The sequence below is a fragment of the Mus musculus genome, chromosome 13 (genome assembly GCF_000001635.26).
Source record: "Mus musculus strain C57BL/6J chromosome 13, GRCm38.p6 C57BL/6J".
NCBI classification, from domain to species: Eukaryota; Metazoa; Chordata; class Mammalia; order Rodentia; family Muridae; genus Mus; species Mus musculus.
In genome coordinates this window covers 71,009,479-71,033,565 of record NC_000079.6, presented here as the reverse complement: position 1 = coordinate 71,033,565, position 24,087 = coordinate 71,009,479, and the positions used below count along the sequence as shown (strand labels likewise).

At 42.7% G+C, this 24,087-nt stretch overlaps 1 long non-coding RNA gene across 3 annotated transcripts; it reads left to right on the top strand.

Annotated features, from left to right (window-relative positions):
* The first annotated feature begins 13,144 nt into the window (after positions 1–13,144).
* Gm36734 lies at positions 13,145–15,240 on the top strand. 3 transcript variants are annotated; one of them, XR_873652.2, is made up of 4 exons: positions 13,145–14,401; positions 14,528–14,710; positions 14,856–15,038; positions 15,109–15,240. It is a non-coding gene; the product is annotated as a predicted gene, 36734 (long non-coding RNA). The 3 variants fall into 3 exon arrangements; XR_873653.2 differs by having other exon boundaries at positions 14,528–14,771; positions 14,856–14,977; XR_382641.3 differs by having other exon boundaries at positions 14,528–14,771.
* The last annotated feature ends 8,847 nt before the right edge of the window (positions 15,241–24,087 follow it).

Below are 24,087 nucleotides of genomic sequence, written 5' to 3'. Positions count from 1 at the left end.
CATATATGCTCACATTTTATGTGTGCATCTGTGTATCCAGTGCACATATGCTCAACTATGTATGATCATGTGGGTATGCATGTTTGCAGAATAAATGTGTTGTGTGCATGTGTATCATGTAAGTTTGTTTGCTTCATATGTGTATATGTACATATATGATGCATGCTCATGCTATTTGTATGTGTGTGTACATGTATGTTTATATGCTCATGCTATATGTTCATGTGTGAAAGATGTGTACATTTATGCTTACATTATATGTGCACATATGTGCTATACACATGTCCATCACATGTGTGCTTTTTTTTTTTTTTTTTTTTTTTTTTTTGGTTTTTCAAGTCAGGGTTTCTCTGTATAGCTCTGACTGTCATGGAGCTCACTTTGTAGACCAGGCTGGCCTCGAACTCAGAAATCCACATGCCCCTGCCTCCCAAGTGCTGGGATTAAAGGCGTGCCCCACCATGCCTGGCTACATGTGTACATTTGTACTTATGCTTTGTGTGTGTGTGTGTGTGTGTGTGTGTGTGTGTGTGTGTGTGCATTGTGTTATTGAATGACACTTTGAAAGCCACCCCTTCTCACCACATGCTTGTGATTTGGGATGAGAAACTCAGTCAATGTTTTCCCTAGTGACATCTCCCTGTTCAATACAGCCACAGCAGCCTTGACAGCCAGGGAAATGTGTGAGAGCCCTTGAACCCAGGAAAGGAGGGCAGTCTCCTACTGACATTACTGAGATGACTGGAGAAGAGAACCAAACCTCAGGAAGAGCAAGGACCTTGACAGATGCCTGCACTCATTCTGGGTACTAAGGGGACAGGCTAAACCCACAGATCTTTAGCTGCTCAGCCTGGAGATGTCCCCATCTGAGCTGGTTTTCTGATCTGTCACTAGAATTGCCCTAACTGCTACAGTCCTCTCTCATTTGAATCCCATGAGAACTGAGGCTGTCAGTACATCTCTGTCATTGTCGGCAAAAGATAAGTCTCAGGACACAATGAGAGCAAAATAAGAAAAATAATCTCTCCCAGCCCAAAGGGAGGAGTCAGTTCTGGCCATGATCTAGAAGGTCAAATGAGAGACTTCTGTGTGAGAAATGGTTTGTACAACAGTATCAGACACTCACACACACACACAAAATTCCATATATATTTTTTTAACCATCCGGTTCTCCACACAGACTGCAGTAAGGATTTTAGAGTGGTTTCTGCATTCGTTCATCCTTGTAAAGCAAACCTTCCATCGATGCTGTTGGGAGGTGAGGATGGAACGCACAGGGCACTTCGTAAGAGGAGGGCAGAACAGTTCTTTGATGCCAGGGAATGAGCTTGGGTCCGTAAGGCACATGCAGATCATGTTGCAGATTCTCTGGGGTCCTGTTCATTCGCTGCTGAGTCAAGAAGCTGCTGTGTCTCAGCCTCTGACCTCAGGATCTGACCACGCAGGAGGAGGAGAGAATGCGTGGTGATGCGAAGCGAGTCACATGATTTACTTCAACAAGTCTCAAAACTAAGGCATCCCCAAGTCGGATGTAGGAGGGTAGAGCAGACAGGCCTTAGGACTGGCTTCGGGGTTGAGGGTAATGAAGAACCCATTCAGCCTTTGTAGCCGCCGTGCCCTCTATCTCCCTCAGGACGCCCTAGAACCTAGAAAGGAGAATAGGGAACGTTAGTAGTAAAATGCCTCCTTAGCTTCCAACTTGTAATCCAGGCCAGTTGTAAAGCCTTTAAGAGGTGTCCTGGATTTGGTCAACTTTGAGATGAATGACTTACAGACAAAGTCAGCTCTTCTCACGAGGCAGATTCACTGCTTGAATTTGCATCCGTAAACCCCAGAGGCCAGTGTGGTAAGGGCAAGGGCGCGCGTCTCAGCCTGACAGAATTGGAAGGCCGTAGAAACTCTAAGAGGAGAGAGGGTTTTCATTGTCGGGGGGGGGGGGGGGGGGCTATGAGCTAGATGAGAGCACCAGGTGTTAGGTGTTTTCTCTCTCTCACATCATGGCCACAAAGTGAGCAGGCTTCTAGGAGCAGCTGCCTTGACTTGCTTCCTCTGGAACAAGTGCTAAGACAATAGAGTCCTTGATCATGACTGGAAATCTCTGAAACCCCGGACCAAAACAAAAGGCTCACCGTCAGCAGATCACGTTACAAAAGCTAATTCATACCCACTTCTCACGACATGCTCCTTCCCAGTGCCTATATCCCTCTTCTTCATATTCTCTTGTACTTCTCCATTCTTCTCAAACTTCAGGACATTTATAACTGTTTTTCCTTGAGTTTATAACTGCCATGGATGATTTTATAGACTCAAATGTCTCTAAAGGGAAAGAGATTGTCTCCTACTGCCACTCTGATACCTAAGGCTAGACTCTCTGTAGAGAGGCTGGAGCTTAAGCAGCCAGTGTGAGGATGCAGGCAACGTGGGCTCATGATCATAGAATCCTTGGGGTAATGGGTTTATATACTTTAAATGTAAAGGACAGTCAGCAAACGCTCTTCCATATATGGTGGTGTTCCTTGAATAAACAAAACACAGCACTCCTCCCATTACCACCAACTGCCTTAAACATCACACCTACAATCTGAAACTGTAAAGGGGCCATCCTTTTATTTTATATGCATTTGCTTACTAGTTTAAACATTATCTTATTACTTTTAATTATATGTAAGTGTGTGAGTGTGCACGCGCACGCATGCATGTGGGCATGTGCATGTGAGTGTCATTGCCTGTGGAGGACAGAGGTATTGCATCTGTGGAGCTGCAGTTATAGCCTCTTGAGAGCCAACTAAGGTGGGTTCTGGGAACCGAACTCTGGTCCTCTGGAAGAGCAGGAAGTGCTTGCTCTTAATCTTGGAGCCATGTCTCCAGACCCTATATTTGTTTATGAGGAAGCCTTTAGTTTCTATCTCGGCAATTTCTTATCTCTGTTGCTATGCATCTTGCTATACATATCATTTTTGCATGGTGCTGGTTTTCCTCTTACAGACTTGTTGAAATACTCTGTGTATTAATGAGATATAAGTGTTTCCCCATCAGTGATCAGGTGGCTGGCTTTATTGCTTAGAACTCTGAACAATACTTCATTTCATAGGCTCCTCAATCTTGGTGTTTCACACTGCTGAGCTTCACTTCAGCTTTTAAAGCACCGTTCTTACTGTGACTGACATGAAAGTAATCACTGAGCTGAAGTTTAGTCATAGAGAACTTGGATATATATATATTCTCCTTATATATTATATATGTTCTCTTTATATATTTATATAGTTAATTTATATATATAACTATATACATTTATATAATTATATTTTAATTTTATTTTTATATTATACATTTTATATATTTTTATTCTTATGTATTTTATATTTTTATATTTATGCATATTTTTAATTTTATTTATATGCATACAATTATACATGTAACATATCTATATATCTTATAGAGAGAGATACAGATATATAGATGTATATATATATATATATATATATGTATATATATATATATATATATGAGACTGGAATCCCATTTTAATTTTAAATTCTCTCTGATTGCTAATATAATGCCTATTGATTTTTCTATAACCTTTCATAATTTCATGTAGCCTATTTCTATGTAGATTTTAAAGGCTGATAGCACCAATATGCTTTTCTTCTTCTAGGACATTTTTCTAGATATAGTATTTGTCTTTGCAGATCAATTATAGAAACACACACAGCTTGATTTGGTGGGGAATATAGGAAGGGGTGCTTTTCACAGATGCACACTGATTTCTTGATTTCAATTCCACCAATAGAACTGTATTGTCTTTCAGTCACATTCTCATTCCTGTCATAACTTTATGGAGTTCTCAAGCATGTCTGTTTCCACTTACATATGTACTTGTCTCCCTTGTTTGTACTTTTCAACCACTCTAAGTTGATGCTATTACACCAGACTGTTTAGTTGTGTTCCCATAGGGAACTTACCCACTTTACATGTGGGTCTTACTCAGCCTGCTTACCAGGTCTTCCCACCCACAGGCATCCACACTGTGCCACTACAGAGAAACAGTAGGTTAAACTTCCTTTGAGTTTTAGAAAGCTGGAGTTTCTACAGCTTTCCTCAAATGCTCTTAGTGCCCTTTCCCTGTGCGTGTGAGCCGGGTGCTGGCTTGATCAGCTGATGTACTCACTTGCCCAATGTTTCACTTATTTAATTTATTCATATACACCTCTGGTTGGCATAGCTGTCTTCTGTAAGAACTACTGTATTTTGATACTTATTTAGGAGAATTTATAATTTCCTGGGCAATCATTCCAAGTTTTAAAGTTTAAAAAAACAGAATACGTTTCATCTGCATCTCAGGTTTACACATAATTTGTACTTTTTAAATGTCTAAGATCATGCTTCCTGCTCACCTAGCGCCTTCAAAGCATTAGCTGGTTTATAATCATCCTCTCTTGTTTTGAGGCTGATGAGGGTGTGTGGCGTGATATTTTGATTTATTTGAAATAAAAACTAAATTTTCAAACTCTACATTATAATTGTGTCGTGACTGACAATGTTGTTGTTGACAACAATCTGAATTCAGCAAATCTTACTTGCCTGTGACCTTGAGTCTTGTGTTTTGCTGGAGTCACTGTACGATAGGCCCTGCAGCAAGAGCTTACAGCTCTGCAGAGCTTGACTCTGAGGAAATCCACTTATGGGTGAGGGGGTCAGGCTCAGAATTTCTAGGTGTGCTCTGAATCCATGTGAGGAGGTCAGAAAAAGGTTAAGGTTTCTGTTCCCTCCACCACATAATTTAAAAATAAATTCTTCTTGTTTCTAATAAATACCTCTGTGTATGTGTACACATGTGTGTGTAAACTTTTACACACAGCCACATGCATATATGGGACTATATCAGTATGCCAACTTCTCTATCTTTGTAGCTACTTTTGCTTATAATGTGCGTCATGATTTCAACTGGAACTAAACATGGCAAAGGCTTCTGAGCCTCTGACTATTGTAAGCAGCACTTCCTACCGCCAGCCTGATTTGAACCCTGGATCCTTCCCTAAGGCCCTAGCATAGCTTTAACCATAACTTCTCTTGCATGGGGTTTTAGTTGTTTCCCTAGAAGCCACACTTTAATTCAGCTCTGTTTCTAGCTCCCAGCTTTACTCTTTGCCCATATATGGACCTAAACCATTTGACTCCATGGTGCATCACGTCAGGAGACAACTTTTCACACCGTATTTAGTTTTTAGCCCAACTATTGCTAGCTTCTGAAGAGAAGGAACTTTTCCTAAAGTTTTAGCATGTCCTAAAACTTGATGCAAATCTTGTTTTTGAGAATTCTGCCTGCCCATTTGTCAACACGGATGACTTGCAGATAGAAAGTCCATTCATTTTGTGGTTTTCTTCTTGCCCTCTTTGGGTTAGAAAAGATCATAATGTCTGTCCTGCATGCAAGTGAGTGACATTTGTTCTCTGCCTTCTGTGTGCTTAAACTTCACCCAGGACAGACAGCCTGAAATGTTGTTAGATGAAATTACATTTTCACGTGTGTAGTTTATACAAACTGGAGGAGTCTTAACTCACTAAAATGAATTTTCGTATTATGAAGAACACTGAATGGATCCACCTGTCTACACACGAGGCAAGAACAGCATCATATGTTTCCACACATTCAACACTTGCTACAAGTGAAGACAGATGGTATGTCAGCCTGTTGCTCAGCTGAACAAAAAGTCCAATCAGGCTTATGATGTTGTGTGACATGATAGGTTGTTTTATTTAAAATAAAACTATTTTTTCAAACCCAGCACTATAATTTCTACAAGTCTATGAATTCAACTCAGATGCCAATGAACAAACGCATATGTTTAAACCATGGTTTAAATAGATGTACACTGGGTGCTCTTCAGTCACTAAAATAAAAGCACTATTTTCAACAGGTGGAATTGGACAACATCATTTTAAGAGAAATGAGGCAGACACAGGGATACAAGTTCCATGTGCTCTGTCTGACACATGGCTGTCAAAATTGCTGGTGATGAAGACATAGGCATGTAAGCTGCCCTGATTGGATAAGTGTGTACTGATGTATATCCTGTATATCAATACAAGTATTGATATATCCCACTGTATCCCATGAACAGATAAAATCATTATATGTTAATCAAGTTTTTAAATGTTTAAGGCAATGGAGTTGACAATCAAGCTTATTTGGTTGTTACAAAAAGCATACAAGAGTTAATGTCTGAAAATTTGTTAAATTAATACTTACCAATAAAAAGAACCCCTTATATGATGGGTGCATAAGCTTTTGAGTTCTCTTAGTCTTGTGTACAGGCATGCATGTGACTATTATATCATTAAAGCAATCGCTAAAACTAAATAAATGTTGGGGCTTGTATTTTCAATCCTGTATAAAAGAGATTGTTTTAGCATGTAACCAACTATTGGTCAAAAAACCTGTATGATAGCTAAACCTTCTATTTCCCTTGTTAATCTGTCTAGACTTTGGCTGGCAGTTTTGCCCAGCCCAAGGTGGAGTCACTGACAGCACACACATGATTGGTGATAGAGTATTTGAGCCAGAGTTCAATTTGAAGTTGCCATACTAGCTGGGATGCCTCTTGCAGTCATTAGATAACTCTTCAAGGTACACTATTCACACAGGGTAAAATAGCAGCTGTCTTATCTGCCTGGCATGAAATCTATTGGATAATTTCAAGTTATTTAGGGTGATCTTCTTGGTAAACATAGCAGGCCATCACTGGGTTGCAGTGAAGACATTTCCTTGCATATTTTAGGAGTAGCTTTAGCATGACTCTTGGACATAAATTTGTTCTCTGTGTGGTCATACCTGGACTGGAGTATATGTGGCTGCTCTTGCCTTCTCCTCATGGGTCTCCCTGGATCTTCACAGTCAGATGGTACTCACACACCCTTATGAAGATCTGGTACACAAGCATCACATGAAGCAAGAAAGCTTATATTTTTAGCCATGAGTGTTAATACAAGACAAGATGTCCATGACTCCTTGTCTAGAGTTGGCCATCAACAAGAGGGAATGTCACGATACTCTATGAGTGGGAAGGCATCAATACCACCAGCAGGGGAAGCAGGTTGGGATGTATTTTGAGAGATGCCCCAACTTTGGTAACTCATGAATGCTGTCTTCATGTGACACAGGTTAGAGCACTTTCCTGATGTTTCTAAAGTCAGATCGGACCCACCACAGGTAAGGCCTTTGACATCCCTACTCTTCCTGTCGTTGTTTTATAATCTAGGTTATAGAAACAGGGTTTCCACTTATGCTTTCCCTCCAAAGCAGTCCTTTATCTGAGCTACTAATATTGATTTTTAAATGTTGCAAGAAAAACAAAATATTGTATTAAATGACTATTTCATAGATGATAAAGGAATCAAGAGGAAAATTAAAGAGATAGACTGACTCTGGTTAAGGGTGTCGATTAAAAAAAATCAGGATGTCTGTAAATAAATAACCAAGCAAAGGCATGATCTCTGCGGCTCATATCCACACTTGCTCCTCATTACTACTAGATCATCCTGTCCTCCAGAGTGTGTTTTACATCATCTTACACTTTATAATCTGAACAAGATATACAGTGTGCTAAGGCTTTACGGCCTTGTTATGACAGCTAATTTCACGTGCTCTGACACAGCATCTGCCCTCGCATATGGCTATTCATTCATTTCCACCCCTCTACAGACACTGTAAATTGAGGACCTCTGGAAATTCCCATTGTAATAGCTGACAAACACCCCTGCCACCCACAGGAATGAAAGTTGTAAGTCACTGAGCTTCGATGAAGAAAGTTAGAGAGAACTTAGGGTCATGTGTCTTCTTAATGACACTGTGGCGGGAATCTTGCATGAGTTTACTATGACAGTCTACCAGAGGACTCAAAGGACACCTAATGAATCAACGTTAGCATTGGTTGAGTTGACAAGAGAACTGACAAATGACAAACTGTCAACAGGCAGCCCTCTACACAGCTGACCCTGTGACTGAAGCCTCACCCTTGATGTCTCCTTTTCCATGCCTCTTTTCATATGTCATACTCAGGTGGCATGCAGCCTTTCCTAAAGTGTCACAGGACACCTAATCTGAACAAACCTGCCTTTTATGGAAGCTGACCATACAGACAAAAAAAAAAAAAAAAAAAAAAAAAAAAAAAAAAAAAAAAAAAAGAAAGAAAGGAAGGAAGGAAGAAAGAAAGAAAGAAAAAAGAAATCCTTTGAGCAAAATTACCCCTACAAGGGGTGTCAATAGTTAAGTTGGTGTTTATGTGCAGAATTGCATTTGTAAGTTTTAGCTGGCACTGTAGCAGATTAAAAAGTAAACCTGAAGACAAAAATACCAATTTTGAATATCGTTTGTTACAGGGAATGTAGAGTTAGCTCATGGCTTGTTCAGCAGAATTTGAGCAACTATTTTTAAATGTTTACATTTCTCACTCATCATAGTATGACCTTTGCTTTTCTTGGGCTATAGTCTGAATATCCTTTAAAAATGAAAGATTTTCGGTGGATTAATTACAGAACCAATCACACTGTGTACCTTAGTCAGATATGCTTCCATTTAGGTTGACTGTAAAACCTGAAATATTTATATCATGTTAAAGAGTGTAATAACATGTCAATCTTCCAGATTTCCCCACCAACTCCTGTCAGAGTTTCTTACAGAGTTTTGCATCTGTTGGCATGAAGTGACTCCAGAGAGATTAATCCACAAGTTTTCACTTTGAAATCAACTTCTCTGCATGGTTATAAGCACTGAGGTACTTTGCTTTTTGCTCATTTGAGGGTCAAATTTCTAATTATGCTCGTAATATATGTGGTAGAGATATTAATGATGCCAGGAAGAATACTTTGAAGGCTTTATCTGAGATAAAGGTATTCTTACTCACTCTGTAGACCAGGCTGGCCTTGAGGTCAGAAATCCACCTGCCTCTGCCTCCCAAGTACTGGGATTAAAGACCGCCACCACCGCCTGGCTAAAGGTATTCTTCAACCATTCATTTTTAACCGTTTCTGTGACAGTCATGATTGTGATGCTGCTGGTTTACCTAGACAGTTTTATAACTAAGTGAACAAAAATTTAGCAGAGGGAAAGGCCACATGCATGATCAAGAGCGTCATGTGCTTTGCTCTCCTGGAGTTTCTGCCCATTTGCTATATGAAACATTCTCACATCGATCACTTGGGCAAGCTTCTTTAAGTTCATCTCTGAGAATGTTTCATAAACATTCTGAATGCCTAGATGTGACTTCATCAAAGGACCTCCAGAAACCATCATCATTTCATCACTGTCTTGTGAGTTGATGTGAGTGTCCTCAGAGACTACCAGTTACTGAGTCCTGGGTGGTGAGGGTGGTGGATGCCTCCTAGATCTGTCTGTCTCCAGGGGGGTAGGATGAATGTAGAAAGCAGTTACCATTGAGATAGTGAAATTGTTGGACTCATTCATTTATATTTTTATAAAGAGAAACAGCAACCTGTATTTAAATGTTGAGATTGTAAAGGGGACCTGGTATGAGCATGACTGAATGGTCAATGAAAAAAAAAAAGCCATATTTCCTGTCCAAATCAACACATATTGTAAGCCTATGGGGTTTTGATTGCCTGAAGCTGAAGAGAATTTACAAAATATAAGACAACTTTTATAGGGAAGTTGTGTAAAAATGTGGAAAATATGTATGACTCTGAGGACATTGAAGCAACCATATTTGAGAGATGTGCATTATAGGCCAGCCACTATGGTGGCCTTTATCCTAAGAGTATCCTCAATGATGCACTGAGTGAGATTTTCACATCTATTTCCAACACAAAAATGGTTGAAGGAATTTAAATGAAATTTCATGTGTACTTTGACGGTTTGACAGATTTTCGTCTGTACTTTTCTATTTCTCCCTTTATATTCCTGAAGAGATATTTCACTGGTGAGAGAGAGAGAGCTAGAGAGAGAGTAAAAGAGAGAGACAGAGAGAGAGAGAGAGAGAGAGAGAGAGAGAGAGAGAGAGAGAGAGAGAATGCATTGTGATTGTGAGTCAATGCAGATGTCGAAGTCGTCATTTTGTGATATGGAAGAAACAAGGGAATATATAGTGTTGAGAAAAGTATTGATACATGAAGGATAAGAATCCGGGGGAGGTAAGTTAAAGAGAGAAAAAGAAAAGAAGGAGGAAGAGAGGGATAGAGGGAAGGAAGGAAAGAAGAACTGATAATGGTGATGATGTTGATGACAGTGTTGGTGATGGTGACTATTATGGTGATGGTGGGAATGATGGGGATGATGGTGGGGATGATGATGGTGGTGGGGATGACAGTGATGATGGTGGGAATGATGGTCATGATGGTAGAGATGACAGTGATGGTGGTGGGAATGATGGTGATGATAGTGGGGATGATGGTGATGATGGTGAGAATGATGGTGATGATAGTGGTTATGATGGTGGGGATGATAGTCATGATGGTGAGAATGATGGTGATGATAGTGGTGATGATGGTGGGGGTGGTGGGAATGATGCTGATGATGATAATGGTGGTGATGGTGTAGATGATGGTGACAATGGTGATGGTGGAGGTATTGTTGATATTGGTTGTGGTCATGATGATGATGATTGCAGAGTCAAATGCAGTGGTTTTAAATGAAGAGAAAATCATCTGATAACAAGGTAAGATGTGACATTAAAAACCACAAGTCTGAAGTCACGGAGTTTGTATTCTCTGCCACAACTTGTAATTATTTAATAATGTCTCTCTGGTTTCCTACCATAAATTACTTAATATGAGCATAGAGATCACAAAGACTTGTCTGCCTCTCCTACAGGTCTGTAGTATATTCATTCATGTAGATACACTTGGCTGAGATTAAGTTTCACAGTGTTCACTTGGCCTACCTATTGAATTTATTGAACCAAAAGGGTGAAATTTTCAATGAGAATAGATGTTATCAAAAAGTAAAAACAAACAGAACATTCTAAGTTCTTTCCTTATTGTACAGAAGGCAATGTGGACATAGCATGGGCAACAAAGTTGATTTTTATATTGTTCTTGATCGCATAATTAAATTATATTTTGTCTCCCTAGTTCTCCACATATTCTGGGTATGAATTAACTAGCTCCTGTAACCCTTCCAATCCATGAGTACATTTTACTTTGATTTAGAAAAAAAATAATGAATTTTACTCAGACGTTACTGTGTTTTAATTTTGATTTTCTTCAACAAGAACATCAGTTGTTAAACTTGGTCTCTCATTACGTTACTCCTGAGGCTAAGGCAGGAAGATCATGAGTTCAAAGCTAGTCTGGGCAACTTAGTCAAATGCTGTCTCAAAACAGAAAATAAAGAGACAGCCAGGAACACAGCTCAGGAGCAGAGCACTCTACTGCAATGTACATGCCCTGTGTTTAAATTCTGATTGTTCAAAAACAAGAAAGAAAAGGCAGAGGGAAGAAAGGAAGGAAGGAGAAAGGGGGAGGGAGGAGAGAAAGATGGCAGAGAGGACGAAAGGGGAAAACTCATGCTATTTTATCCTAATTCTGCAGATTTCTCCTTTCCACTTTACCCCTTTTTTGATGACCTGACTTTCCAGATGATTTTGTCCATGTCTCCTCCAAACAACACATTCCTTTAGGGTCCCTAAATCCCTTGATTCTTTCTCTCTCTGAGATTTTTGTTAGGCAGGGACCAAAAGTTTACCAAGATGTTTCCTTCCTCAGAAAAATTATGTGCATAGATTTGCTTTGTAGAGACTTATCTATATTTTTCAGCTAATTCCTTCCTTTTACATGCATAAATCCTAAAAGACTTATTTTTAGCAAAGGGCATGGAACATCTGCCTATAACTCCAGCACGCAGTGCTTCGAGAGGCTGAGGCAGGGAGATTGTTTGAAGCCAACCTTGTCTACTTACTGAGTAGGCCGGTGTGGACTACAGTTAGAACTTTTCTTATGAAAGACAAAGAAAGAAAGGAAAGAAAGACACATGGAGGAGAGAGGAAGAGAGTGAAGAAGAGGGGGAGGGAAGGAGGGAGAAAGGGATGGAGAGAGAAAGAGAGGGAGGGAGAGAGAGAAAGAGAGAGAAGGAAAGAGGGAGGGGGAAAGAGGGAGGGAGAGAGGAAGAGAGAGACAGGAAGAGAGGGAGAGAAGAGGCAAGGATGAGAGGGAAGGAGAGAGGGAGGGAGAGAGAAAGAGAGGGAGTGATGGATGGAGGGAGAAAAGTTTCTCTTCCTTCGCCCATTACTATTTATCTCAATGTGAATTGATTCCACTGAGATGTCTAAGGGTCGCCAAGCTCTGAGTCCAGTGTAATTTTCTGTTGCCCACAAGTGGTTTTGTTTGAAATCTTACAAGTCGCTCATACTGAATCAGTTCTGTTTAAGCTTCTATAGAACATTACTGATTAATTTGTTTGTTGACACAATATGTTTATGAATCTATGCATGTAAACCTCTCATCTCTTTGTCTCTATTTGTTGGAAAAACAATCTCTCATTTCCTTTCCTGTCTCCGTCTAAGCTGGCTGGACATGTCACTGTGATCCTGTTAGTGGGCTTTTGGCTCAGATCCCTTTATTCATTTGTGTATCCTGTGATCCACAGTTTTGATCGTTGCTGCTGTCAAAAACTTATTTTAAAATGTTGAACATACTGATTCTTTCTTGTTTTTTTTTTTCCATTTTTCCCTTCATTAAAAAATTTCATTTGTTCTAGGTCCTTTGTCTTTTGTCATGCAGAATAAGTTCATCTCACTGACTAAAAATAAAAAATCCTTAATAGATTTTGATAGCTATTGCATTAAACCTAAACACAAGGCAGGGCATGGTGTGTGGCATCAGGTGTGCGGCATTGGCAGAATGTCAAGTGTAGGCATAGGCAGGGCGGGTGTGTGGCATCAGGTGTGCGGCATTGGCAGAATGTCAAGTGTAGGCATAGGCAGGGCGGGGTGTGTGGCATCAGGTGTGTGGCATTGGCAGAATGTCAAGTGTAGGCATAGGCAGGGCGGGGTGTGGCATCAGGTGTGCGGCATTGGCAGAATGTCAAGTGTAGGCATAGGCAGGGCGGGGTGTGGCATCAGGTGTGCGGCATTGGCAGAATGTCAAGTGTAGGCATAGGCAGGGTGGGGTGTGTGGCATCAGGTGTGCGGCATTGGCAGAATGTCAAGTGTAGGCATAGGCAGGGCGGGGTGTGTGGCATCAGGTGTGCGGCATTGGCAGAATGTCAAGTGTAGGCATAGGCAGGGCGGGGTGTGTGGCATCAGGTGTGCGGCATTGGCAGAATGTCAAGTGTAGGCATAGGCAGGGCGGGGTGTGTGGCATCAGGTGTGTGGCATTGGCAGAATGTCAAGTGTAGGCATAGGCAGGGCGGGGTGTGTGGCATCAGGTGTGTGGCATTGGCAGAATGTCAAGTGTAGGCATAGGCAGGGCATGGTGTGTGGCATCAGGTGTGTGGCATTGGCAGAATGTCAAGTGTAGGCATAGGCAGGGCGGGGTGTGTGGCATCAGGTGTGTGGCATTGGCAGAATGTCAAGTGTAGGCATAGGCAGGGCGGGGTGTGTGGCATCAGGTGTGTGGCATTGGCAGAATGTCAAGTGTAGGCATAGGCAGGGCGGGGTGTGTGGCATCAGGTGTGCGGCATTGGCAGAATGTCAAGTGTAGGCGTAGGCAGGGCGGGGTGTGTGGCATCAGGTGTGTGGCATTGGCAGAATGTCAAGTGTAGGCATAGGCAGGGCGGGGTGTGTGGCATCAGGTGTGCGGCATTGGCAGAATGTCAAGTGTAGGCATAGGCAGGGCGGGGTGTGTGGCATCAGGTGTGTGGCATTGGCAGAATGTCAAGTGTAGGCATAGGCAGGGCATGGTGTGTGGCATCAGGTGTGCGGCATTGGCAGAATGTCAAGTGTAGGCATAGGCAGGGCGGGGTGTGTGGCATCAGGTGTGTGGCATTGGCAGAATGTCAAGTGTAGGCATAGGCAGGGCGGGGTGTGTGGCATCAGGTGTGTGGCATTGGCAGAATGTCAAGTGTAGGCATAGGCAGGGCGGGGTGTGTGGCATCAGGTGTGCGGCATTGGCAGAATGTCAAGTGTAGGCGTAGGCAGGGCGGGGTGTGTGGCATCAGGTGTGTGGCATTGGCAGAATGTCAAGTGTAGGCATAGGCAGGGCATGGTGTGTGGCATCAGGTGTGTGGCATTGGCAGAATGTCAAGTGTAGGCATAGGCAGGGCATGGTGTGTGGCATCAGGTGTGTGGCATTGGCAGAATGTCAAGTGTAGGCATAGGCAGGGCGGGGTGTGTGGCATCAGGTGTGTGGCATTGGCAGAATGTCAAGTGTAGGCATAGGCAGGGCATGGTGTGTGGCATCAGGTGTGTGGCATTGGCAGAATGTCAAGTGTAGGCATAGGCAGGGCGGGGTGTGTGGCATCAGGTGTGTGGCATCAGGTGTGTGGCATCAGGTGTGTGGCATCAGGTGTGTGGCATCAGGTGTGTGGCATCAGGTGTGTGGCATCAGGTGTGTGGCATCAGGTGTGTGGCATCAGGTGTGTGGCATCAGGTGTGTGGCATTGGCAGAATGTCAAGTGTAGGCATAGGCAGGGCATGGTGTGTGGCATCAGGTGTGTGGCATTGGCAGAATGTCAAGTGTAGGCATAGGCAGGGCGGGGTGTGTGGCATCAGGTGTGTGGCATTGGCAGAATGTCAAGTGTAGGCATAGGCAGGGCATGGTGTGTGGCATCAGGTGTGTGGCATTGGCAGAATGTCAAGTGTAGGCATAGGCAGGGCGGGGTGTGTGGCATCAGGTGTGTGGCATCAGGTGTGTGGCATCAGGTGTGTGGCATCAGGTGTGTGGCATCAGGTGTGTGGCATCAGGTGTGTGGCATCAGGTGTGTGGCATTGGCAGAATGTCAAGTGTAGGCATAGGCAGGGCGGGGTGTGTGGCATCAGGTGTGTGGCATTGGCAGAATGTCAAGTGTAGGCATAGGCAGGGCATGGTGTGTGGCATCAGGTGTGTGGCATTGGCAGAATGTCAAGTGTAGGCATAGGCAGGGCGGGGTGTGTGGCATCAGGTGTGTGGCATCAGGTGTGTGGCATCAGGTGTGTGGCATCAGGTGTGTGGCATCAGGTGTGTGGCATCAGGTGTGTGGCATTGGCAGAATGTCAAGTGTAGGCATAGGCAGGGCGGGGTGTGTGGCATTGGCAGAATGTCAAGTGTAGGCATAGGCAGGGCGGGGTGTGTGGCATCAGGTGTGTGGCATTGGCAGAATGTCAAGTGTAGGCACAGGCAGGGCGGGGTGTGGCATCTTGGTAACCTTGAATTGTCCTGTTTGAGGTACAGAATTTTACTTTGCTTTTCATCAGTGATTTTTTTTCCCCATTTTGGTACAGGTAGCTTTTAAATATTCTTTTGATTTATACCTAGTATTTCACTGTGCTTACTTTCCAAATTTATTTTGCAAAGTGAGAGGAGTCACCAGTGAATAACTACTTGGCCTGAGTTGCACAGCTAACAGGACACGAAGGCCACACTCAGCTAGGAAAGCCTGCCACCCCTTCCCTGGTTTACCCTGCTGTCCCTGTGATGTCCCTTAGAAAGCACTGAACATCAGCACCACTCTATGCTGGCGAGGAAAGCAAGCATGAGCAAAGCACACCACAGTCTACCCAGCACATGGTGACAGAATTGAGACCCTAAGTAGGGTCTCCCTTGGAGTAGCTCAGTCTACATGCCCACATTTTTTTTATATAACACCACCATTTCATTATGTCTGGTAAACTCCCCAGACAGAAGGCCCCGTGCTCTCCCACCGACCTTCTCCTGGGTTAGTGGCACTGTGGTACTTACATCTGGAGAAGGGTAGCTGCATGGACTTGGGAAGTAGGGTTTCCCTCCTTAACTATTCTGTCTGGTTTCAGAGACACTGGAAGCAGAGTCTCATAACTGTTGTGCTCCAGGCCTACACTCCTTCTGTGTGAAAAGACACTCAGGGGATTCCAACATCTGTCTACAGTCATCTCACTCAGCAATACCTCCTGAAAGGGTTTTTGGCAGGCCATATCCCTCCATCTAGGAAGATGAAAATCTTCAGTTGTCTAAATCATCCTTTTTGCCTGCAGTAGGAATGAAGGCCTATTAGTCTGCAGTAAACCCTCACTTCCTGGGAGTTACAAGAGAGAGCTGTGGAGTGTGTGTATGTGCACATGGGTTAGAACTGTGCAAGTGCATGTACACATGGATTGAAACAGTACATTGTGCGCATGTGCACATAGGTTAGAACAGTGCAGTGTGTGCACGTGCACACAGGTAATAACTGTGCAGTGTGTACGTGTGCACATGGATTGGAACTGTGCAGAGTGTGCATGTGCAAAAGGTTAGAACTGTGTAGTGTGTGTATGTGCACACAGGTAATAACTGCAGTGTGTGCATGTGCACATGGGTTAGAACTGTGTAACATGTGCATGTACACATGGGTGTAAACAGTGCAATGTGTGCATTGCACATGGGTTAGAACTGCACAATGCATACATGTGCATATAGGTTATATTTGTGCATGATTTGTGGCACATTCGCTTTTATTCTAGCGTTTTATCGTTATCACACCACCTCTATTCTTTCCTCATGGACCTGAAACCTGACCCTCATAGTTCTAATTAGTAATATCCAATGGGGAAACCACACAGTCTATCAGTGTCCACCACAATAAACCTTTCTAGAAGTTGATGTACTCCACTGAGTCACTTCTCATTACACCAAGTATCTTCATAAACTGATGTGACAGGCTGTGTGACCACACAATTCATCAACTTCAAAAACAGGTTTGGATGGTAGCTAGTAGCTCAGCAATGTGCACCAATATTAGCGTGGGCAAGGAGAGTGAGATCACATGATTTCATAAATACTTAAAGACTTTGATATACCCACCATAAAAACTGCCTGCAGATCACCTCCTACCTGAGTAAGAAAACTAGAAAGAAAAGCCATGAGTACCGCACAGGAGTCAGGGTCAAGGAAACATTGTGGATAAAGATTAAATTTCCTACAGACTTTAGGGAGAAGGGAAACTCTCTCTCACAAACTCTCAATTTAAGCCAGAAGAGAGATTTTCATTATATGGAAGAATGAGAAGCCAAAGCATCTTCACGTCTTTCTTGCAAGTCTCCGAAGTCTCTCCTGTCAAGGGAAATGATGTCCAAATGAAGAAGACAGATAATATTCATGCTAATGCTTATATTCTGAGACCTGGTTGTTGGTATTTTGGATTGGCAAATTGGATTTGGGTATTTTTCTCTTGCCTACTCAAATTAATACAGTAATAAATGGATAATTATAGCATTAAGAGATATCATCTACATTGTATATGTTTAACCTGACTGTATGTAATGAGACAATATTAAGGATTATATACAGTTTATAGGTAAGATGCAACTATAAATGAAAATGATTTTCATGGATGTCTCATTATCACAAGGGCTAGCTGCACTCCAGTCTCCTACAAAGTCTCATTACTTACTAAATTGATTTGCAGGTGCACAGAGGTCATCGTGATTTTGCTAAGAGAGATCCCTGAGAGGTCAGATACACAAGTCCTCAGGAATACTGCGAAGGTAGAAAGTTTGGAACAGCAAGTGATTATCAGCGATGACCTTGGATGAGGTGTTTTTCCTGTGGAGAAGCTCAGCTCTTGCTTAATGAAGTTTTTCTTTTCGTTTGTTTGTTTGTTTGTTATTGTTTTTGAAGTTTTTCTGATGTGGACATCAACATAGAAAAATCTTAAACCTCAGACATGGGAGAAGGTAGAAAAGTGGGAAACCAGGGCATCGCCAGGGACTGCTGGTCCTCAGTGAGTCGAGTGGTCCTATCTCCCCTAACTATTTCATCTAAAACCTGAGCTACCCAGAGGGCGTCCAGGGTGATGTGGCACTAAGACTGCAGTCCCTGGAATCTACCCAGTACACACACATGCCTCAGCTGCCTTGTCCCTGTGCTCTGTGAGAAGTGGGCTGCTCATGACTAGTTCTATGTCATATGGGTATCCCCCAGAGATTCTTGCACCTATCTCTTTCTCTGATTTCAGTGGCTCCTGCATCGTTCCCTGGAGGCTGTCTTCTTTTGACCACATATCTAACCCTACCACTTCTCTTGCTACAAGCATCCTTGAGGCTCTCCATGACTGTCCTCACAATTGCACCCCACCCTAACCCTGCCTCCTAGATAGCCATCATGGAAATGAGCCGTCCCTTCTCTGTTGCCTCTCCCTAAGCAAGCCTCTGTTCCTCGTTCCCAATGCCCTTCAGGTCATTTGCCTGGGCTCGCCTATGTTATCAGTTGTTTGTTACCACTGAGGTTGTATGTTGTTGCTCTTGATGGGAAAATGAGTAATGAAACCATCATCTTCTGTGGAACTTTATCTAAAAAGTCACATTTTCTCCCATTTTTTTCCAGCCTAAAGAAAAGACAGCCAGCTCTTTCTCTAGGTTGTCATCCTGTAGTACTGAACTATCAACTGGCTATGCCTGACTTCAGGTGTCAAGAAATCCAAAATAATCCCTTGACTGCTCAGGCTGCTACCTCAAAAATCCTTGAACTTTAACCTCAATGAAATTGTCTACCTTGCCTGATGGGATTTTTGTATTTCCATAGATAATTCCTACCATTAAAGGTGAATTCCTGCCCAGGACTCCAAGTTGGGACGGGCAAAGAACGAGGGCACACTCACAATTTCCTTCGGGAAAGCCTGTGGAAGAGTGACAGAAGGCAGAGTGAGCGACATAACCATTTCCTCGTCAATACCCATGAACACTAAGTACCACAAACTCAGCAGACAGACCCTTCATTATGTACATATTCACCATCAGCCCCTGGAGCCCCCTATAGGGAGAAAGTCAGAATCTCCTTGATAAAGGATTACAAGTCAACATACATGACTTAAAACATCAGTGGTCCCCTTAGAAAGAGGACACAAGGGCTCCAGGAGATAGTTTGGTCAGTAAAGTGTCCACTGCACACGTGTTATGAGTCCAGATCCCCAGAAACCAGATAAGAAGCCAGAATAGAGTGAGCACGTGTCTATAAGGGTTAGTGGTGGAGAGAGATGGTTGTCCGTCTCCACCCTGAAACTGAGAAAATTCACATTTGTGTTTAGACCTTTTCTAGTCCTAACAGGAAAACTTAAGATTTTGCCTTTAGTAGGAATTGTCTATGGAAATACAAAAACCCCAACAGTCAAGGTAGCCCAACTCATCTAGCTGAACTGAAGAGCTTGAGGTTAACTGAGAGAGACCTCTGTTTGTGAAGACAAAACCATGCACACAGCCACACGACAACAAATTCACAGAACACACACAGGGAGAGAGGGAAGGAGGAAGGAGAGGGATGGAGGGAGTGAGGGTGGGAGGGAGACAGACAGGGGGAAGGAGGGAAGGAGGAATGGTGAGAGGGAGGGAGGGAGGGAGAGAGAGAGAGAGAGAGAGAGAGAGAGAGAGAGAGAGAGAGAGAGAGAGAGAGAGAGAGAGAAAGAGAGAGAGAGAGAGAGGGGGAGGGAGAGAGAAAGAGAGAGAGAGAGATTGTTTTTCTAGACATACTCCTCAGTCAAAGCCGTGAGGTAGAGATCAAAATCGAGGGTGTGCATGACAAAGTTGAAAGAATAAAACAGTTTCAAAACAGAAATGCACAACACCATGGCTGAGTGCTTACAGTCAGAGAGGAACACTGGGAGAACCTATCAAGACATGGGGAAAAATATGTGTTAAAAGGATAAGCTAGGTATTGTGAGTGCAGTGGTTATCTGTAGTCAAGCAAGGCAGATCTAACCTCATTTTTCTGCTGCTGATATATCAAGCTGTAAGCAGTTCTGCACTGTGGCCCCCACTCACAAAAAGGGATCATCACAGACCTTGAATTAAGTATCTCAACCATGTCTGACACTGAGAGGGGGAAGGCAAGATGTGTGGATACCACAAGCCATGTAATTCCAATGCTGTTGAAACTGGACCCTGCCAAAGCGAGAGAACCGCGTGCCATATCACATTCCCTTTTTGGAAACCAGCATAATAACAATGCAAAACCTGCCAAAGATGAACATACAGACGCACACAACAGCTGCCAAAGGAAGCCCCTCTGCTATTCAAGTAAAATCTCGAATACAGCAACAAGATGAATTAATGGATGCTTCAAATAGTAAATGAACCCAGTAAGGTTCATGGATGTGAAAACCCAATAATGTATCTATTAACTGGTGGTTCGTAGATTGCTGTTAACAAATATAAGTCACAACTGATGGTAATGTGGTACTCAGTGAAATTTAGTGTCGATTTATGACTAAATATAATGATCTTAAAGCGAATATAAAAATATTTTCTAAAGCACAACTGTGCAGTCAGATGAGCTGGATATTTTTGAATCTTTGAGGCATATGCTTTCTGCTTCTGCAATCCTACAATTGGCCCTGGCATCCCAGAACCCAGAAAGCGGGGAACAAGGAGGTTAAGCATTCAAAAATGATACAGCAGGAAGGCTGGACACTGGTAACTCAGGAGACGTGTAAGAGCCAGCCTCATTTCAACTAACCAAAGTTCACACCAGTTCACCTCAAGGAAGCAGACGCATGAGAGAATGGAGATAGTATCTGAAATGTGACCCAGTGGTCATCTGCCACTGACTCACTTTCTTAGTCAGGGTTTCTATTCCTGCACAAACATCATGACCAAGAAGCAAGTTGGGGAGGAAAGGGTTTATTTGGCTTACACTTCCATACTGGCTGTTCATCACCAAAGGAAGTCAGGACTGGAACTCAAGCAGGTCAGAAAGCGGGAGCTGATGCAGAGGTCATGGAGGGATGTTCCTTACTGGCTTGCCACCCCTGGCTTGCTCAGCCTGCTCTCTTATAGAACACAAGACTATCAGCCCAGAGATGGTCCCACCCACAAGGGGCCCTTCCCCTTGATCACTAATTGAGAAAATGCCTTACAGTTGGATCTCATGGAGGCATTTTCTCAACTGAAGCTCTTTTTAATGTGATAACTCCAGCTATGTCAAGTTGACACAAAACTAGCCAGTACACTCACCGAGAATCAGAAGCTGAGTGACAGGAAGCCCACACTGTGAGGCTGCTCTTAGGCCACGAAAGAATGGTCACTTCCTGCCAAGATCCTGACCAGAAACAATCCTCAGAGGTGCTGGTATGCATGGTGACCAATGGCAATGAAGGGACAGTGCTAACAAATGAACATGACACAGATCACGGATTGTGCCATAGGTCATACCGATCACTTCCATAGATCAGTGAGCTCAATCAACTAGTCCTGTTGCTCTAAGGTGGATGACAGAGCAAAGATCAGTGAAGGAAAACTGCTAGCACTGGGGAATCAGCACACATGCTCAGAACATGATGTGTATCAGCACACATGCTCAGAACTTGATGTGTATCAGAAACCACCAAAAGAGTTTGTGGTAGTTTGAATATGCTTGGCTCAGGGAATGGCACTATTAAGGGATGTGGTCTTGTTGGAGGAGGTGTGCCACTGTGGGGTAGGCTTTGAGACAGTCCTCCTATCCACGTGGAAGCCAGTCTTCTCCCGTTTGACTTCTGACCAGGATGTAGAACTCTCAGCTATTCCAGCACCATGACTGCCTGGATGCTGCCATGCTTCGTGGCCTTGATGATAATGGGCTAAATCTCTGAATCTGCAAGCCAGCCCCAATTAAATGTTGTTCTTTATGAGGGCTGCCTTGGTCAAGGTGTCTCTTCACAGCAATGGAAACCCTAACTAAGACAGTGTTTCACACAGACTAATTTAAGCTCAGCAGGAGGATAGAGTAGATGCATGTCACATCCATCTCACAGGTTCCTGACTTCTACTGCGGCATGCTCATCATAATTTCTGCTGGCCCAATCCTCCCTCTGTCTGTTCTGTACATATATTTACCTTCTGCTTCCAATTTCTGAAAACAGATAGCTGCTCTCACATCTTAACTTTGTAACTCCCCTGGTGTCTTTTTTTTTTTTTTACTTCAGCATGTGTGGTAGGCATGTTTTGTGCATGATCCACCAACATACAATAGAGAAAAGAAAAGAAAAAAAAAAGAAAAGAAGTAAAAGTATAACGATTCCCAGATATGACACTATGCATATGTGGCCTCAAAAAATTCTACCAGAGATGTCCTACAGCTGATAATCACCTTCAGCAAAGAGGCTGAACTCATAATTAACTCAAAAAAATCAGCAGCCCTCCTTTATACAAATTATAAATGAGATGAGAAAAAGCCACAAATAATATAAAATGTCTTGGTGTAATTCTAGCCAAGCAAGTGAAAGACTTGAATGAAAATTACTTCAAGTCTCTGAAGAAAGAAACTGAAGGAGATATCAGAAGATGAAATGATCTCCCATGCTCATGGGTTGGTAGGATTAACATAGTAAAAATGGTCATCTTACCAAAGGCAATCTACAAAATCAATGCAATTCCCATAAAAATTCCAACACAATCCTTTACTGACCTTGAAAGGGTAATTCTCAACTTCATATGGAAAAACAAAAAAATCCTAGATAGCTAACACAATGCTGAACAATAAAAAGAACTTCTATAGTTATCACCATCCCTGATTTCAATATTGCTCTGAATGATATTGATATAGACACAGACAAGTTGATCAATAGAACAGAATTGAAGACCTGAAAATAAACCCACATACCTATAAATATTTGATATTTGATATTTGACAAAGAAGTCAAAACCGTACAATGGAAAAATAAAAGCATCTTCAACAAATGGTACCTGGATGTCTGCATGTAGAAGAATCCAAATAGATCCATATCTATCAGCCTGCACAAAACTAAAGTTGAAGTGCATCAAAGACCTCGATATAAAACTGGAAACACTAAATCTAATAGAAGAAAAAGTGGGGGAACTGCCTGGGGCACATTGAACATGAGTCAAATTCCTGAACAGGACATCAATAGCTCAGGCACTAAGGTCAACAACTAATACATGAGACCTCATGAAACTGAAAAGCTTTTGTAAGGCAAAGGACACTGTCAGTAGTACAAAACAGCAGCTTACAGAATGGGAAAAGATCTTCACCAACCCGACATCTGACAGAGGACTAGTATCCAAATATATATTTAAAAAAAACTCAGGAAATTAGACACCAACCATTCAAATAACCCAATTTTAAAAATGTGGGTACAGAACTAAACAGAGAAACTCAACAGAGGAATGTCTAATGGCTGAGAAGTAAAGAAATGTTCAGCATCCTTACTCATCGGGAAAACAACGCTGAGAGTCCATCTTACGGCCATCAGAACGGCTAAGCTTGAGAACTTATTTACAGCACATGCTAGTAAGGATGTGGAGCATGGGGGACAGTCCTTCATTGCTGAGGGGAGTGTGAACTTATACAACCACTTTGGAAATCAATTTGATGGTTTCTCAGAAAATCGGGAATAGTTCTACCCCAAGATTTATCTATACCATGCCTGGGCATATACCTAAAAGATGTCACACAATACCACAAGGACACTTGCTCAAGTGTGTTCATAGAAGCCGGATTTGTAATAACCCAGAAACTGGTAACCACATAGATGTCCCTCAACTGAAGAACGGCTAAAGAAAATATGGTACATTTACATAAGGGGATACTATTCATCTACTAAAAACAAATACATCATGAAATTTGTAGGCAAGTGGATGGAACTAGAAAACCTCATCCTGAGTGAGGTAACCCGATGCAAAAAGACATGCTATGTATGTACTAACTTACAAGTGGGCATTAGCCATAAAGTACAGAACAAGGATGCTACAATCTACAGACCCAAAGAAAATAAATAATAAAGAGGGATTAAAGGAGGACTGTGAATCTCACTCAGAAGGCGAAACAAAAGAGCCACTGGGGATGGAAGGAGAGAGGGGGTGAGGAGGGGATGGGGATGGAGATCAGGTGTGTGGAGAGGGCTGAGAGTGAGAACGGAAAACAGTGGGGTGATATCTATGGCTAGCCAGAGACTTGGGAGAGAGGGGGTGGATATAGAGACTGAAGTGGCCATCCCCTGTAGCCAGGAGAGACGTCCAATGGAGGGAGGGGGACATCAACACACCAATAAAACCT